General features: G+C 33.8%; 3 long non-coding RNA genes across 3 annotated transcripts in view; 2 read left to right on the plus strand and 1 right to left on the minus strand.

Moving 5' to 3' along the window:
• Positions 1–5,976: 5,976 nt before the first annotated feature.
• On the plus strand, positions 5,977–7,670 carry LOC138141382 (uncharacterized). Its single transcript, XR_011163125.1, has 3 exons — positions 5,977–6,489; positions 6,542–7,343; positions 7,396–7,670. It is a non-coding gene; the product is annotated as an uncharacterized lncRNA (long non-coding RNA).
• Positions 7,671–8,807: 1,137 nt separating this feature from the next.
• Positions 8,808–19,259, minus strand: part of LOC138122666 (uncharacterized) — a 326,257-nt gene continuing 315,805 nt past the window's right edge. The window contains exon 3 of the long non-coding RNA XR_011156579.1: positions 8,808–9,293. This is a non-coding gene — a long non-coding RNA (uncharacterized lncRNA). The remainder of the gene's footprint in view (positions 9,294–19,259) is intronic.
• LOC138139836 (uncharacterized) lies at positions 12,545–13,284 on the plus strand. The gene is made up of 3 exons (XR_011162391.1): positions 12,545–12,817; positions 12,889–13,101; positions 13,155–13,284. It is a non-coding gene; the product is annotated as an uncharacterized lncRNA (long non-coding RNA).

Consider the following 19,259-nt stretch of genomic DNA (forward strand, 5'->3'; position numbering starts at 1 on the left):
TACGATTGTCGACCTCGTAGTGTTCACTGCCCCTCCTGGCTATCCTAAATATAACCGCGTCGCGTGCGCCGTCCATTTCGTCCACAAGACTGATGCATTTTTATCGCTGTTTATATGAATCTCAATATTAACACGCTATTGCGACATTTAAGAGAAAATGTTTTTTTTTCATCTATTCACTATAATTATTGTTGTGAAGACTGTTGATAAACTACATCAACCTAAGAATAATTTAGCATTAAATTAACTACCCTTATTTTTAAAATATGTATGATTAAATACAACCTCACACAAATTTTTAACTGATTAAATTGTTTATTACGAGACTGAATCAAATCTCATTTTTAGATTATCTTTATGTTTGCAAAATAATTAATGTATTAGAAATAATCAGGAAATGGGGTTTTCAGTATCACTATCTATTATTATTATTATTAATTTTAACCCTCTTACATACACTATTACGGATAATACTATCAAGTAATAGTGCAGTGCTTATCAACATAATTACCGGCGTCTTGCCTCCACATTTTGACTTTTTTGTGATTTATGTTCTGTGTCAATGTTAAGGAATTTCCTCACGATATGACATGAGTATAATAATATACCTTTTTGAATTTCAACCACCAATGTGTTCTCTAAGTCCAATTGCTGAAATTATTAGAAATTAGTTTTGTATAGGTTTATTAACGGCAAATATAGCACCATTTAACAGTAGAAAAACAGCAATAAGAAAATGATTAGGTAATGGAAAATAATTATATGTATTACGCAAAGCGAAGTAGTAGGTAGTTTGGAGATATTTTATATTTTTTAATTTCTGTCACGATTCTGTCACCAGTGTGAATAAACTATACAGAGGAAAAAGTATTTCCTTGGACATCGAGATTGCAGAAAATGTGGTTATTGGAACTTTGATACCAGCGAGATCAGAGCAACAAGTTTTATTGTCGGTTTATCTTATTATACAGGGTGATGCGTGGGAAACTCCTGTTTTGAAATTGAAATAAAACACGGTTAACGTTTAACACTTCAATTTGTTTTATTTTTTACGTATTGTACAGGATGGGAGTTTTGAATTTAAACAGTTTTGAAAACGATATTTTGCAAATGCGTCCCCTGTCATCCACACACTGAAGAAGCTATTTTCTTAAGTTTTCATGTACTGTCCCGAGCTTGGCGAAGGGAATCCTGGCAATTTGAGCCCGAATATTGTCCTCAAGGATGTTCAGGGATTGGAGGTGATTCGTGAAAACACGGGACTTGAGATATCCCCCACAGAAAAAAGTCGCAGGGGTTAAATCCGGGTAGCACGCTGATCAGTTGAGGTCCTCCCTGAGGGAAGTTATCTTTTAAAAAGTTCATTGAAACCCTCGCGGTGTGGGCTGTGGCCCCATCTTGTTGGAACCACACATCCTCTAGTTCAGCTTCTTCAAGAGCTGGCATGAAAAAAAAATCCTGAATTATATTCAAATAACGGGCTGAAGTCACTGTTACAGCACGACCGCCCTCTTCAAAAAAGTAAGGGCCGATGATCCTGGCGCACCGTACAGTGACCCTGTCCGAGTGAAGGGGCCTTTCATGAACTTCTCTGGGATTTTCTTCACTCCAATAGCACATATTCTGTTTGTTGACACATTCACTGAGGTGAATATGAGGTGAAAAAATAGGTCTCCACCGAAAAACTGTGCTCGTCAAGTGAGAAATGCATAACACAAACTTTCCATCTTTCCCCTTCAAATGCGACACTCCCCACCCTCTACGACCCCTTCGAGCTTCAGGGTGCCCGTTTCAAGAACAGAGTTTCCCGCTGACCACCTTGTACTTATTTATGTCTTCACGACCTCAATGAACGTTATAAAATTTGACACAATCAAATTTGTTGGTGTCTGAAGAGTTAATACGTCAGGCGTCGAATGTGTTTACAAATGAAAATTATTATTTTATTTCCGAACCAGTGGGTTCTTAATAGTATGCATCTTCAGTAAAACTAAATTAATTCGACGAATATTTCACTCATACATTGTTGTAACAGTACAACAGGTACTGAAGATTGAAACAGCAACAACAAACATTTATTGAATTCTTTTCCCTGTAGTTTAGATGTAGCCTTTTTCATTAATTCGTTCTGTTTATCTCAGGATGTCTGAATCTTCTGCCTCAAATAGCGGTTTGAACCAATCCGAAATTGTATAGAAAATGAAGGACGGTATTTTGAAAAATATTAAATAATTTGCAAAGAATTACAATATAAAACATTGTTAGAGAAATTTTGTTTTGAAATTGTCCTAAAAATTGTTTGAGAACTGCACGAGTAAATCATAAGTTCATAAGAAACTAAGGAAGCAGCGCATAAGAAAAAAGTTCCTGCACGACGTGGACCAGATATTCGTACATTTTCAAGAACAATGCAACATCTATTGGGTGATTCAAAATGATTGTGGATAAGTATGGCAACTATGTACCAAAATTTATGTGGCAACTGTGTGGGTAGGATAGAACTGACATTTCTTTAACAGTTCATAGTCGCGCAATTTTCAAAGTTGTCAAATCAATGTGCAATGCAATAAAAAAAATCAAATGCACCCTTATGAAATGTCATACAAATGTCAACTCTACCCCACCCACACAGTTGCCACATAAATTTTCGTACATAGTTACCATACTTATCCACAATAATTTTGAATCACCCAGTACATATTTTGGTGATGCTAGGAACGGAAACAAAAATTTTGAATGCTGCGGAAGCAACTCCAAGTGTTAGAATTAGACTTAGTTTGCAGACAGGATTTGGAGAATTTTACATGACCAAAATAAAAAACCAGAAGCTTTTTTTCATCATCGAATGTAATTTTTTGAGTTGTTGCTCGATAAACCTAAAACCGATGACTAATGGATAACGACCCATTAGCTCAATTTTTTGACCAAAATGCTAAAGAACTCTCCCTGGAAACGCGAAATGGTATATAGTATGTGCCCCTTATTAGGTTTGCAGCCAGGATGAGAAAGTGGTTAAATTATAAGTTTCCTGAAAAATGGATTAGGAGAAATGGTTCAGCTTCATGACCCGCCGTTCATCGGACTTTAACCCTGTGATTCTACAGAGTGTCCCAAAAGTACCGCCTTTCCTTGAAGGTGCATCATCTAGAAGTGTTATGGAGTACTGAAAAATAGTTTAAAAAATTCAATATCTACTTCTACGGTGACTCCTAAAATGCTTGAGCGCGTTCACCGCAACATCGTTAAAAGAGCTAACGCATGTTTAGACGCAAATGGGCAAAATTTTGAACATTTATTTTAATAAAATAACTTTTGTTGAAGTGCTTGATTGTTGTGTTACCTCTCAAGCTCATCAAAATTCAATAATACAATGCTATTACATACAGAGCGCCCAGAAATGTGGTAGCAACTTTTACACAAAGTGTCACAAGATGGCACTTTCGAAAAGCCAAATTTGTTCAATCTTGCAACATTCAATTTTGGAATTTTTTTAAAAGAATATGTTAAGGAGGTTTTCCGAACAATTTTTACCCCTGATTTGTGCACTAAAATTTGTCGAGATGTTGCTCGAAGGGTTTAGTTATGCATTGAGCATAATGGTGGTCAATTTGAACATTTTCAATAAAATTTAAATTTGAATGTCTTACGTTTGACAATTCTTGACTTTTATTTATCTCAATTTAGATAGCGGCGTTGCCATGCATAAAAAAGCTCTCTGTAAAAAAGTGTCATCTTTCGGGACCAATCGAAAAACTTGCTACCACATTTCTGGGCGCTCTGTATTTCTAGGTAGAGGTAATTCTCAAGTTACAGCGTTGCCTTTTTTATATTTTAAAATTGCGTATATTTCCTAAATGGAGGCACTCTACCATATCCCTAAATGACGTACCTTCAAGGAAAAGCGGTACTTTTGGGACAATCTGTATATGAAATATCTTGTTTCTTTAACTCGTCGTGTATTTTAATAGAGGTGCTTGATTCCCTAATTTGTGAAGCCCGTGTTTGTATCGATACTCATAAACGTAATTTTGAACAATTTTTATGAATGCGATTATAATTTTTGGACTTTCGCTTAGTTAGACATCCGACACGTTACGAAAGTATTAGGCATTCACGATCTTTTTGGGACCGAGTTGACTATGACTTTTTCTTTTCATGTTGGACTAACTGACTCAGTGATGCAACGGATGCAATTTTTTTTTCTGTCAGTGTCTGTTCGACATTTTCTTGTCACCGCATTGCCAGATTTATTATTTTAATATTCGTAAGTAACTAAATGATTTATTAAGTGTGTAAAAATAATTTAAATTTCCGTCAAAGGAACAGTCAAAATTGCCAAAATAATTTTATTACGATAAAAAATTTCTATTAAACGATTTAATTTAATTTAAAAAGGACAGACCAGATTTAAGAGATCCGGCAACAATGCACCTATTCAGAAAATATAACCCTAAACTGAAAACAAACTAACCTAACACAAAAATTGTCAATTTCCTTAAGGGAATTTAGTTATCACCGAGGTATTGCCAACAAAATCACTAGATGGTCATAGCCAACTCGGTCTCAAAAAGATCGTGAATGCCTTATATGTAGGAGTTTACTGAAAAAGGTTTTTTTCCCTACCGGTTAGAAATGTAGGCTGTGGATACCTCATTTGAGGTGAGAAAATTCAACTTTCTCGCTAAGGTAAGAAAGTGAATCATGAAATGTTTATGGTAAAACTGTACCAAAATACAAATGTCAAAAGTGTCAAAAGTGAAATAAGTTATTGATAAATGAAAGCCAATTCAATAAGGCAAGTTGATAGATCAATCATATAATCTGGAAAATAAACAGATAAGCTAGGTAGGTACTACAACTTCTGTTTATATCAAATTTTCGAACAAACGTCAAATCTTCAAATGCGATGACAAGTTAATTAAACAAATAACCCAGCCTACTATTCAATTCTCAAAATTTTCGTTTTAATCAGGAATATAACCATCTTTTTTTGACTTTTTTCAACGAAGTTGTGTCGGTAGGGAAAAAAATAGTATTCAAACCTTGTTAAGAAAGTGTCCTTGCAGACCTTAGGCACTTACAAACCTCGCCTACGGCTGGGTTTATAATCTTTGCCTGCGGTCTGCAAGAAAGCACTTTCTCACCTTGGTTTGAAATATACTATTGTTTCCTGTTTTATGTGCCATTTGATTTATTCATTTTTTATCGCAGTTTTTCAAGTTATTACCAAAAGTTTTTCAAGTTGTTCTAGTTTTTTGTTTTCACTGTAGAATTCTGTTTTAATTTTTTCAGAGGTCAATAGATAGAGGAACCTATTAGAAGTGATATCATATCAAATATTTATTTACCGATAAATCACCCTGCAGATATGATATAATTTTTTAACATGTTTGATATTTACATAATTAGAGTGTTTTAACTTCAGTTATATTGCCTCCCCCAAATACAACTTACTCCAGAGTGCATATAGTTTGTTTGTAGTGTGTTTGATTATTATTTTGTTTTCTCTAAGACCAAATTTTGAAATAATATATTGATCTAGATACATATAAGTGAAAACTGCTTTTCTCATGGACTATTTTACTATATTTTTTTATTAGAATACGTTACCTACGCTTTATTAATCTTTTCCTCCATATTATAAAAATGTGAAATAGATTGCCTACTATGACTAAAAGAATATTCTGCCCCGTTTCTTAGATATATCCCTTTTTTGATGGTTTAATTTTAAACTGGTAATAAAACCGAACACGAGTTATTTTTAATCAGGTTTTGTTTCTGAAGACGTGTCCAAAATATTGTGTATTACTGTACAATTTATTGCGATTATCAAATTACAAAACGTATTTTTCAGTTAAGGTATTTTTTGTGAAAGTATGTACTGCGTTTAGTTCATTTTGTGTGCTATTCAGTAGTTAACCCCTCTGTAAGTTTACCGATAAAATGCCACGACGTAAAACTGTAAACCCATGATCATCCACACTCATAAAATCGGTGACAAACAAGTCGCAGAATCGTAGGGGAAAGCTTTATGCATACATGGCGGTCAAGTTGTCGAAATTTAAAAAGACAAAGAACCGAAAGAGAGGTGATGTTCGGCGGGCTGTTTAACGTCGCGGCGCCAGTCGATGGGGGCGGGAGGACGGTTATCCTCCTGCACTCCGCCTCCTGCACCCTCTGATGCACCAAGCGAGCGCCCGGGCCAGACCGGAGAAGTTTGCGCTGCAGTGTTCCCATATCGACACCAGACGCAGTTCTCTCAGAGCCCGTAAAAATCGATCTGGCTCAGTGTTCCGGCTATGCGAGCACTGCTGCACCGAACTCACGTCCTATCCTTGCCTGCGAATGAAAAATTATCGTGCAAGAGAAAAAACCATTGTCAGGATACTGTAACGTGTATCGACGACGCCGACGGCTAAAGGATGCGCGCTAGCGTTTCACCATCGAAAGGACGGAGGACGGCGATGCATCTGCTGATATCTGCTCCTGGTTGCGAAATAACGTTCCATTCTTTTCGAAACCTTAATTATGTTATTTGTAGAAACTGCCTTTCATCTAATACAGAAAAATTGTCGATTGAGATCAATACACGTCGTTTGCACGACATTCTGAGTTGCAGCTTAATGGTTTTTTTTTTACAAAAACGATGTACTTTTTAAAAAGAACTTGGAATGTGAGCCATTTGAAGGTATTCTTAAAAATTGACGGAGCAAGTGGGATCCCTCTTGTTTCCTGATATTCCTTACATTTAATTAACATCGCTAACAGCACCGTGCATAGGATAAAACACACACTAGGTATTATGGTGTTCTAAAATATCAGCGACATTTTATGTTGTCATACTTACCTAACCTATGACGCTCAAATTTCAAAAAGGCATCTTTACATGTGGAAAAAACTGTAATAAATCGACGTCTTGATTTTTGAGGTGTACTCAATAATTTTGAAATTAACTGTACTTAATGGGTACACCAGCCCATATTCAAGAAGTGGCTGAAAACGTAATTCTTATTAATTAATTTTGGTTAAATATTGCTTCTTTGTAGTTTGTACGTTATTGTAAATAGAAAAACATTTTTAACGAGCCATGCACAGAACTGACACTGACGCTTAACAGAATTCTGAGACGGATGACAATTCAAAATCCATACGTTTTGCCGGACTAGGCCGGCAACACATGTGTTTCTGGACGATTTCGAGATCTACAAACTACCGAATTCCGGCCAGTTCTTGCTGGGTGCGGTACTTGAATGATGTGCCTTTATCTGGAGTGAACCTTGGGAAGCCATAGGTTTCCCCAATTTCCCAAAAAACCCTCAAGTTTTATAATGAGATTCAAAAAAGTCAGGAAAATTAATTTTCAGAAATTCAAAAAATTAAATATTTATGTTATAGAAAGCAGCGCAGTAGAGGAAGAAGATTACCAGGTGGAGGACAAAAGTGAAGAGTAGAGACAGATGGAAAAATATAACCAAACAAGCCATGGGCCTGCTAGGCTCGTGGAGGTCTCTATAATAGTATATTATATCATTAAGAGAAGACGTGACTCTTTTTGGGGCAAGCCCAGAGATTGAAGACCGAAACGCAGTTGAGGTCGACAACTGGGCGCAACAGCTTTCACATTTCTTGTTTTATGAAATAGGTCTTGTAGGTTTTTCAATAAAATCTTAAATTAAGATGCACTTACTTTCTCAGACTAAAAACGTTAGTTCGCAAATAAAATAATACAACCATTTAAACCAAATCTAAAAAATAGGCCAGCCAGCATAACCTCTTCCGTAATTTTCTTCACATTATTTTCTGATTTCCATTTACAAAAATGGCTGAATTGTTTTTGATACCTTTCACCAGATTTGCTAGGTATTAATTCAGCACAGGCTTCTGCAGATTTTCTTACAATTTCTAGAGGATTTGCTTTAGAAGTCATTTTGACGCACAAAATTATTTCAACAAAATAAACAATTGCCAAACAGCCGTTGCTAATCATGTTCCAAAAATGTGACTAGATTTGGAGCTTTTGTTGAATTATTTTGAAATTAATTTCAATGTTTCTTTCAATCGAAATTTGAGGCAGGATGAAATAAAATACATAACGACATTCGTCCGTGAACTCTTTTTCCAGTACTCGTTTCGAGTTTCAAGACTCGGCTCGTTCGTCGCCTCGTCCTTAAACGTCTAACTCGTACTGTAAACTATGAGTTCCCGGACTTATAACGTACGTGAAATGAGCACTTCGCGTGCCTAGAGCAGGCCGCGAAATTGAATTTCGCAGCCGTTGCCTTGACGACGGCCGTAAAAGTAAAATTCATTTCAATATTTATATATTATCACAATTACAACATATCTATCTCTATATTTGCGGTGTGATCTTACAAAATCTGGATTGGGTACAGATAAAGTTTGATTTATGGCAGTTTTTGTGTCAGGAACGGCCGCTATTAGTACAGAATTTTCATCTGGTTTGAAGTTCCCGCCAATTTCAAATGGAGTGGTCGCCTCATGAATGACGAGTCGGTAAAAAAGATCCCCATTACCGATCTAGAATAGACACGTATGAATTAGGTTAATTTTTCACCGGTCAAAAAGGGAAATATCTAGTAACTAGTAACATATCCTGAATCCTGAATGGCATCAACAGACATTTTGGTTTATTTGTCTCTTCGCACGGCATCATATTTCGACGATTAAAATATCCTAAAAGGGAACAGATGATACAACTTATCATAACAGAATTTAACATTTACAATGAGGGACATGGAATCCTGGGCAGTCTGTTATTGTCATTTCAAAAAGTGCACCTTTGCCGTCATTATGATTGATATTTTCAAAAATTGTCAAATTAACTTAAGCTTGGTTATGAGTAGCTAAGGTATGGTTTAGAAATTTTGACAACTGAATGACACATCTGCCCAGTTTTCCGTGTCCCCAATAGTACTATCGCGGCCAAAATACTTTGGTCGTCAATGTGACATAAATGACATTCAATTGTAAAGCAAACTTTAGGATGTTTAACCTTATTTTTTACTACTGTCAAAATTATTTTAATCAATCAGTGTCATACGGGTGGGGTAAATCCCAGCAGCGGAGGCAGGGTTCAAAAGCAAAAGATCAACATGGTCGCGGTTTAGACAACCTTCAGAAGCAAGTAAGACGATTCTATATTTATCAAAAACTGAAGGTGCCACATTTTTGACAAGAATAATTTGAAATTGTCATGTATATTGACATTAATACTTTATTTACATTTGAAGTGTCAAAATGTGACGACCAAAGTATTTTGGCCGCGATAGTACCTGCCACAATAAATAAATTCCAGTAAATAGGTAAGTCAATGCAACATTATCCGACACGGTGTTCACATTCTTCTTGTTACATCAGTCTCAAAGTCACTGTAACATTTTTTATATTGCTGTTTCGATTTTTCAGGTTTCAAATGCGACACTGCACAATTTATAATATTTTTTTAACTCTGGATGAATACACGGAACAAGAGCTGCATATTTGCGGTATGATCTTACAAATTCTGGATTGGTGACAGTAAAAGTTCGTTTTATGCCAGTTTTTGTGTCAGGAACGGCCACTATTAATACAGAATGTTCATCCTTGATGTCATCGATAGACATTTTGGTTAGTTCGTCTCTTCGCATGGCTCCTGATATTCCCATGATTAAAATGACCTAAAAAAGGGCAGATTATACAGCAAATTGATCTGGTCTCGTGTCAATACCTTAGACTTTTTTTCAAAAAAGGTACCACTTTCAGAAACTTCGTAACACAAATGCCATCCCGTATGTTCAGCGTGAGCTTCAACATTGAATATGTGCTCCATAAAGTTGAACTTTTCACAGTTTTTGATTTTTCCATTAAATAAGCCAAAACAACATTTTCCGACACAACCCGTAACATAACCTACATTTTTTGACATCCAAAACTTGCAGCGGGGGCCAACACTGACGCCCAAAAAATGTTCATACTTTGGGAATATTCTGCTGTCATTTGCTGCCAATAGCTTCAGTCTTTGTTGATCACGCTGTATTTTGACAAATTCTTCACTTCTTTTTTCCATTATTGTGTACTTCCGGAAGATGTTAAAAAACAAAAAAAAACAGAATTGGGAATCATTTTTAAAACATTACCACTTTTGTTTTTAAGGCTTTGTTCTAAAATAATTAGGGGAGCCAATATCCGAGGATTTTTACTTTTACACGTAAAGTGCCTATGTACCAAAATCCATTCTACACCCGGTATATGCAGCGTGTATTAAAAATGGCGTATACTAAAGAGCGATCAAATTAATTTATAATAGAGTTAACCATGAATCTGAAATCGTATGTCGTCACTTGAACTCCACACTCCAATAAATAGAGCTTGAAACACAGGTTAGATCTCGACATATCAATCGTAAAAGACATACGGATTCAAATCCATGGATGACTCGATTCCAAATTAATTTTATCGCTCGATATTTATAGGCCGTACCAAACACAAATAATCACTACCTGTTGAATTAAGTTGGTGAAAACAAAATTACACTAAGCGTATAATGGCAATTTTGATATTACTAGGATGCTAGACCAATCAAATCTAAGTACACAATGTTGCCGGTTGATTTTCTGGGTAGAATGCAGTGTTGGTAGTTATATACAGTGTGGAAATTACTTATGGAATAAATTCAGTAATTTCAAAACTAATGACATTTGCTGAAAACGCTGAAACAGGTCAATTTTTGTTTTTAATAATGCTTATTTTAAGTTACTTCACTTGTTCATAACGTTATCCATTTTTGAGCTATGACGTCATCACCAATTTTTTTAAATGACAACCCCCACTTTTTTCTTCTCTTTCTGATAGTCCTTCCTACTACCTAAACGATGAATGAAAAAAATTGGTATCTTATATAACAATTTTTTTGAGAAAATAACAAATTTTATTTCAAAAATTTAATTTAATTTTTAATGTACTTATTTTTTTTTCTATGTGGTTATTTAAAATCGAGGGTTTACTTTAATAGACCAAACAATTTAGAAGATTTATGACAGAGAATTCGCGCTGAAATGGAACAAATCAGCCCTGACATTATTGAGCGCGGTGTACAGTGCGAAAAGTTGGCGGGGGGTAATTTCAACATTTGCGTTACATTTTATTGTTAACCTTAGATGTTTGTTTCTTTCTGTTTAAGGTCAATTAAAATTTTTACATTAAAAATTAAATTAAATTTTTGAAGTAAAATTTGTCATTTTCTCAAAAAAAATTGTTATCTGAGGTACCAATTTTTTTCATTAATCGTTTAGTTAGTAGTAAGGTCTGTCAGAAAAAGAAGAAAAAAGTCAGTGTTGTCATTTAAAAAAAATGGTGATGACGTCATAGCTCAAAAATGGATGGCGTCATAAACAAGTAAAGCAACTGAAAATAAGCAACACGAGAAATAAAAATCGACCTGTTTCCGCGTTTTTGACAAATGTCATTATTTTTGAAATTACTGAATTTATTCCATAAGTGGTTTCCACACTGTATGTATATACCGGGTGTAGAATTGGTTTACGAGACATAGGATTTTACATGTAAAAATAAAGAGTTTCAATTATTGGCTCCCCTAATAATTTTACGGCAAAATAGTTAAAATGAAAGTTGGAGAAAATTAAAATTACTGTCTAATTTCAGTCTTACTTTTTTTCTAACATCTTGTGGTACTGAAAGAAAGGCAAGAAAGAAGTTGACACAAAAACAGTCAAAAGTACTACTAAGCATGAAATTGTATTTCTTTCTTTAAATGTTATTGTAGAGGATCTTTTTTAAGCAACTTCCAAGCAACATTTGCTTCAGATTTCCCAGACCGATCAATTTCTGCCACAGAAACAATTGGAAGAATTGTAGAGAAGTTTGAGCATTTAATGGAAGACACCTTTTCATTCATCCTGTAGTCTTGTACGACTTCATTTGAAAGGCAAATCAAAAGACAATTAAATAATAGAGAAACCAACCAACAAATACATAGTATTTTAAAAGTCAAATTTCATGGCTAGTGCTACTTTTTAGTATTTTTGTGTTAACTCCTTTCTTGCTTTTCTTTCAGTACCACAAGATGTTAGAAAAAAACAAAGAGTGGAATTAGACAGTATTTTTAATTCTCTAACTTTCATTTTAACTATTTTGGCATAAAATTATTAGAGGAGCCAATAATTGAAACTCTTTATTTTTACATGGAAAATCCTATGTCTCGTAAACCAATTCTACCCCGGTATATCTGCAGTTGGTTAAAAAAACAAACAGTAAAGTTCATATAATACCTAGTCATGGAAAATTACCCATTCTAAAATTTACGGATTGATGGTTTAATAAGAATATAATGTCCGTAGAATCCTCGAGTAAGTTGATACCAAAAGAACAGATTCCTGTTCTTTAACCATTTTTCAATTTTCAGAAGTAATATTCAGAATCAGAACCTTAGAGGCAGGCTCGGTGGTTTGCTCTATCTATTAGTAAATAAGCGCTCGCTGTGGGGGTTTGGGTTTTGAGATTTCGGTGCCGTAAAATATTTTTTTGCTAACTGTTTGAAGTAGTATCTTCAGGAATGGTCTGGTTCCGTTGTTGTTGCTGTCACCGCTGGGAGTGAACTACAAGGTTATTATAAATGATTGTAGTCGAAGCATGCCAGCCCATGTTATGAAATTTTTGCCGCTTTTATGTGAACTGTCAATTTTTGTCGCTGTCACTGTCATTTAGGTGATGAGAATTTTATATATTTTTTTTAAAATTAACTCTTCAATCCAAAAATACTAAGTTGTTTTGCACCCAATTTAACTCCTGCGTGTGAACGGTGTGTACTCACTTCTTCACATCATTTTGATGTTTTCTGTATGGAGCGGCAACCATAAATTTTACATTTAGTTTTTAGGCGTACTTGGACTACAATTATTTATAATAATCTTGTACCTTTCGCTTACTGTTTCAAAGGACAACAAAATATTTGAATTTAATTAATTAATTTGATTAAGGGGATGGAATTCTGAGATACAAACCTCACATTGACTATGGGCCGTGAAAGCCTCAACACCCATTGATCAAGCATTTCATACATTTGGTGTTAGGCAGAAATGTGTAGTAAGTATATTTTCGTTTCCTTCATGCAAGAATTTTCATCAAAAATCTCGAAGAATATAGGAGATATGAGCAGCTGATTTAAATACATACCACAGGAGTTTACGACATTTTATGGGGTCCAGTGGAATGGCCTACAACCACAAAGGAAGGCTTCCTTATAGTTGTTATAATTAAATAAATAAATAATTGCATTGGTTGAAATCGACATTGACATTAGTAGATATAATATCATTGTTTTCTTACTAAATTTTCAATTCTTCCCAATTCTTTAGTGCTTATTCACAATGGACATAAGACATAAGAAATACATAAGAGATACTTAAGAATAATTTGTAATTTGGGCAATTGGAAAATAATTTATGTGTCGATATAACTCGAATATGATTCTTCATGCCTTTTTGTACACAACAATAATGTTCACTGAGGTAACTTCTCATAAGTTACGTAAAAATTAATAGTATGTATATCCACTGCATGTATCATGAATTTCTTATGCCTTATGTCAAGCTTATGTCCATTGTGAATAAGCACTTAGGAATTTTCTCTCGGGCAGCTGAATTTTGGTGTGTATTTTGATTTCATGGTTATAAATAATATATGATTGATATATAATAATTGATAAGTACTGTACATCAATCCATTATACTGAAAAGCATATAAGAAATGTGATATTGTGGGTTCAAATTTCGATGTTTTAACTTTTAAAAATTGATATTTCAGGAACCATCACATCAAAGATTATACTGAGTGCCCCAAAATTCGCGGAACAACTTAGCAGTACGTTGTTAAGTACTCATTAAAATATCAGGTAATTTTTTTTTCAATCAATCTTTTTTGTAGAAGATATGGAGCTATTCGTTACACAAATGTGCCAACATTTAAAAACATTCTATGTATCCCAATAGTTTGCAAATATTTCATTTTTGTCCTATCCATGGAAATGACAGAAAAAAATCAAAGCTAAGTTGCCGTACGTTATTTGAGATAAAACCGACATAAAATTACTACTTGGAAATGCTGGAAATATGTAATGAAGAAAATAATTGCAAACTTGATCACAATCGTTCAGATTATTATGGCACTTGCTAGTAAAAAACAAATAGTCAAAATATTTTTTAATATGTATTTAAAATATCAAAGCTGCACCTTTTGAGCCCCCATATTTTCAAATCTAAGAGAAATAGAATTTTTTAATTATTTTTTAACATGAGTTGACATTGCCCCATTGCATTGTTCCGCGAATTTTGGCGCACCCAGTATGCATGTTCGTAAATCAACATTTAATAAACAACTAACACATAAATGAAACAATTGTAAGCGTTTTGATAAATGAATACATATTATAGAGCAAAATTACGAATATTTATAAAAAATATTGTATGTATGTAAATAAATAAGAGCAACAAGTAAGTTAATAGTTATTTACATAATTAGTGGGATAAAAGCAATATTACAGGACTCGAGTATGATTTTAAGTAAGTTTATGAAAGGACACGACCCACATTGCTTTCTGTATCAGATCGTTTTAAATCTAACATACGCTTTAGGTGTGTAATTTATGTAACTGTAAATATACTGATTCGCTAGATCACTGTAATTCAGCTAGGCGATATTTTTGCATCTAAAATGAGTGCAGTGAATAAAGAGAAAAACATACTCGTACATGTCGAGGTGATGAATGAAAAAATAATATAGGTGATAAGTACTATAAACGTACAGTTAACAAATATTTAGATCAATAAATTTAAATTATGTAAGTACCTATTTAAGAGAGAACTGAATGCATGTTAAAACGTTTAGAAAACATATTTTTTATCCAATTTAGTAGCAGCCTTTAGTTTTCAGTGTCGGTTTTTATTTTCTTTTTCGGTGAATAAACCGCATAATAGAAAATTCATCTATTAGAGAGATAGGAAATTAAAATAGCGTACCGAGTAGGAAGAGTGTGTAGTAGTAGGAAGCTCCGGGCGCTTTGTGCTAGCGTCCGGGTTAGGCGGAGAGAGACCGGAGAATAGGCGATGTTTGCTCCTGTTCGGATTTAAAAAATGATGATAGTTCTAAATCGCAAATCGAGCGTTTCGGCCGCGAGTATGCACAGAATAATGCCTAAGGCGTCATCATCCGAAGTCGATGACCGGACAGCGCGCCATCATCGTGACGTCACCGACGCCACTTCTGCCAACCCTCGGGGTAGGTCTTCCAGCGAATGTCCGACAGCATACATGCTGCTGCGTTATTATCACCCATCAATGTTACTGCAAACATCAGTGACACCGTTATCCTCGCAATGCGGGGTCTTGATCGAATTTGATTCTGTATTATTATAATTTTAGCACACATTTTATATTCCTTCACTAACCAGTTCGCTTGTTAGATTACTAAAGTTGTAGCGAAATTTCACAAGAATCGACATTTCTGGTACTAAAAACTAATTCAAGAGGTGGTGTTATTTATTCCTTCGTTTAGATATAAATTATAAATAATTTAATCTATACAAAGCTAAATAAAAAATATCGTCTTTTAGTTTTATTTTAATAAGAGTACCACATAAGTTTGAAAGTTTAAATCTGATGATATTTGAAGAAGAATGTAAATGTTTGATCAAGTCTTACATAATATACTCGTATTTGCATAGAAAATGTTCATTTTTTCAAATTTTTTGAGAGAAAAATTAAAGCCCTTTTAATTTAGCGACAAGGGTATTGTGAGAAATTTTTTTCGAAATCAGTGTTTTAGATTTATTTTCTCAACAAATACATCTAAATTATTTTTAAGGTTCCGATTGCAAAGATATTCCAATCTTACCAAATTGTTTTGTACCTATTACTTTCTATTGAATTGTTTTGTATATTTTTGCACTTAATTGAAAAACATTATAAATTATCAATTAAAAACCGTGTAAATTTTATTTTGTTGTTTTTTGTAATTATAATCACGATTAACCCCGTGAAATGAGAGTAATTGGTATCCGTATAAAGTTTTTATGATTAGAATTGTCACTGCAACATTCTAGAATGTTGGTTGTACTTTTGTCGTGGAAATAGGAAGTGTAAAATTCATATTCATAATGATAATTTTTTTATATCGTTTCATGTACAGGGTCATTATCAATGATTGTCCCATCGCAGTTGGCTTTGAAAACCCACACAAATTTGGGATGTGCCGCTAGCTTCGCAACGTTAGACAAACTAGTAGACAAATTTACACTACCGCCAGCAGTGTTACCTATCGGCGATGCTAGTCTCACTCATGTTATAAAGCTTGCGACACATTCAACTATGTCACCAACGCCTACTGCGATGAGACAATCATTTATAATGACCCGGTACATACTTCAATTACTTTAGTTACCATAAAACTAATATTTATTTAAGCTTCGATTCCCAAGCAGAGAACATTTGAACTACGCTATGAACTAATGTTTTTGTTTTTTTTTTTTATAATAATATTACAATAGAGTAAATGGTAAAGGTTTTGTGATTGTCACAATGTTAAATGAAAAAATAATTAGTAAATTTGTTTACTATAATTCGTAAATTGGAAAAGCTTGGTGTTCCCTTAGTTTAATTTAAAGAAAGCATTTCTTAAGAAACTATTTAATTTAGACTTTAATACATGTCTGTATATTTAAATTTGAAAAAATAAAACTTTTTTCTACAACCGTCAAAAAAAGGCGACATTTAATGCATCATTATCAAGTCGCAAAGTATGTCATTTTTTGATAGATCAAAAATAGTTGTCAAAAAGTTTCCTTGGATGCTTTAATATTTTTTTTAGAATCTGCGTCCCTAATTGGCCTATTATCGTATTCAATTTGGAGTCGTTTATGGCTATCTCTTAAAGCACTCGTAGTTTAATAGATCTCTAAGAAAATTTTTATCAATATTTCAGTGTATTATTGTCATTTACACCAAAAAACTTCCAAAATTAATGTTCAAACTCTACTTTTTAACATATGTTGCAGATGTAGTTGCATCCGTTACCTTGAATTACCAATTAATACAAAAAAAAAATCCCTTGAATTAGAAAATTTAAATTTTTAATTTAAAAATTAAAACAAGGGTACAAATTCTAAAAAATAACATAAAAAACTCGTTTTATAAGGGCATTGGCGCACTCGTCCCATACAAAACTCTCCTACGGGTCGTTTTCTACACTTGGGACTCGTGCGCCAAATCAACCCTTATAAAACTCGTTCTTTAATATACATATATACTATTTTGTACTTACAGCCTTGGAAGTGACGCTTCCAACATCCAACGCTCAATCAGCAACGAGTATTTCCCGACGGACTCGAACGTAAAAATTGCAAAAAAACACTGGCCCTTTAAGGCATTCAAAACAAAATCAGCCTTGATAATAATAAAATTTAGTTCATAAAATACAACTTCCCTGGATTTTCATAATGACTTTTTGCTAGAAAAGCCTTGCCAAATATGCCAACAAATAATTTTCAGTATAATTTTTGATATTTTTGTCTTTTAACCACTGCACAAATTTTTCATAAACGACCTAATAACGTTTTCTTGATTTTGTTGGCAGTAAATTTTGTATGGCGGCTTCCCTAATCTCGGGAGGAGTACAAGAAATATCACTAGTATCACTCATAGGCGGATATTGCACAAATATCTTCGAACAAAACTCACAAATTATTGCAAAAATTGAAATGTCAAGTGAAGCAATTGTTTCTAATAACCAAAGGTCACTGCCTACTTGGTTTTATGTTCGTTTATGTTTAATGTTTTAAAACAAAATTTTTTAATTTAATGTTCGTACAAAAAATATTGTACGAGCCACTTGCGTGAAGACATTTTCGGCTCATTCGCGCATTAATTAAAGGCACTCGCTCCTTCGTCGCTCATGCTTTAAAAAAATGCGCTCATGCGGGAACATCGTCTTTCCGCACTTGGTTCGTAAATAACTATTTTCACCGTAAAAACAGTGAACAAAAATATTTAAACATCCAAGGAAAATTTTACAAAAATTCGTAACTAAGTGACCAGCGCAAGCAGGCAACTTGAATGTCTGATCGTTTTGTAGTAAGTATGAATTTTATTAGCAAAGGTTTAAAAAGCGGTTGTAGAAAAAATAGCATTTGTACGCAAGATGATTCGAATGAGTTTGAAGTCTCGACCTGGCGGTCTCGACCAAAAACTCATTCTCATGCGCCAACAAAAAAACTATCATTTTGCGCACTTAATACGTACAAAAATAACTATTTCAGTGATTAATTTTAAATAATAAATCTAATTACTACCAAAAGTTAATAGTATATTATGCAACAAGATTTATAAACGGTACTTTAGACACGCGTTTTATGTTAGGCACGAGCGAAGCGTAGCGGAGCGAGTGTTTAATAAACAAGTGTCTAGAGAAGTTTATAAACGAGTTGAATACTATACTTTTTCTACGACCAAATTAACAAATGGAACACACAAACGAAACAAGCAACTTTTTTATTAAACGTTAATTTAAACATACAAACTAAATGAACATACCAAATAGGAATATATATATATTTCTCAGGATACAAACTGTTAGTGGCTTCAGGTCCATATTTGAAAAATACAAAGAATTATTCCACTGCAATGACGTTTTCTTTCACGCCGGATTCGAAACTGATAAACGTCAAAATACCAACTTGATCTAGAGCTAAATATGTCCAAAAAATTCAAGCCGTGTTTAAAGAAACTTCGAGCGTGTTTAATATCCCGAAAACGCCCGAATGGACACCAAGTTGTGACTAATGAACAATCGTTTTTAAAGTGACGTTTTATACACTATTTATCAGTGCAAAATGTGACACTTTAGAGAAGGAAGTAGAAAAAGAATTTTTCTTGAAATTCGCACTGTTTTTCTTTTGGTTTTCCTCTTTTGTCAATTGTGTTTCACTATTTCTCAAAACTATTTTCTATCTCTATTAAATGTCAAAGTGATGTAAATATGAAATAGTTTTGAGAAATAGTGAAATGCAATTGACAAAAGAGGAAAACCAAAAGAAAAACACTATAAATGTTTAAAGGCATCATTGTTGTGAGTATAGAACAGCCGTCCATAATTAAGAACATTTTATTCGAAATGTGTACTTGTGTGTCTGTGTGCTTTGTAAAAAATATGTCAAATAAGATTCGAGGGTAAATTCAATTTTTATAATATTT

Source organism: Tenebrio molitor, chromosome 1, assembly GCF_963966145.1.
Source record: "Tenebrio molitor chromosome 1, icTenMoli1.1, whole genome shotgun sequence".
NCBI classification, from domain to species: Eukaryota; Metazoa; Arthropoda; class Insecta; order Coleoptera; family Tenebrionidae; genus Tenebrio; species Tenebrio molitor.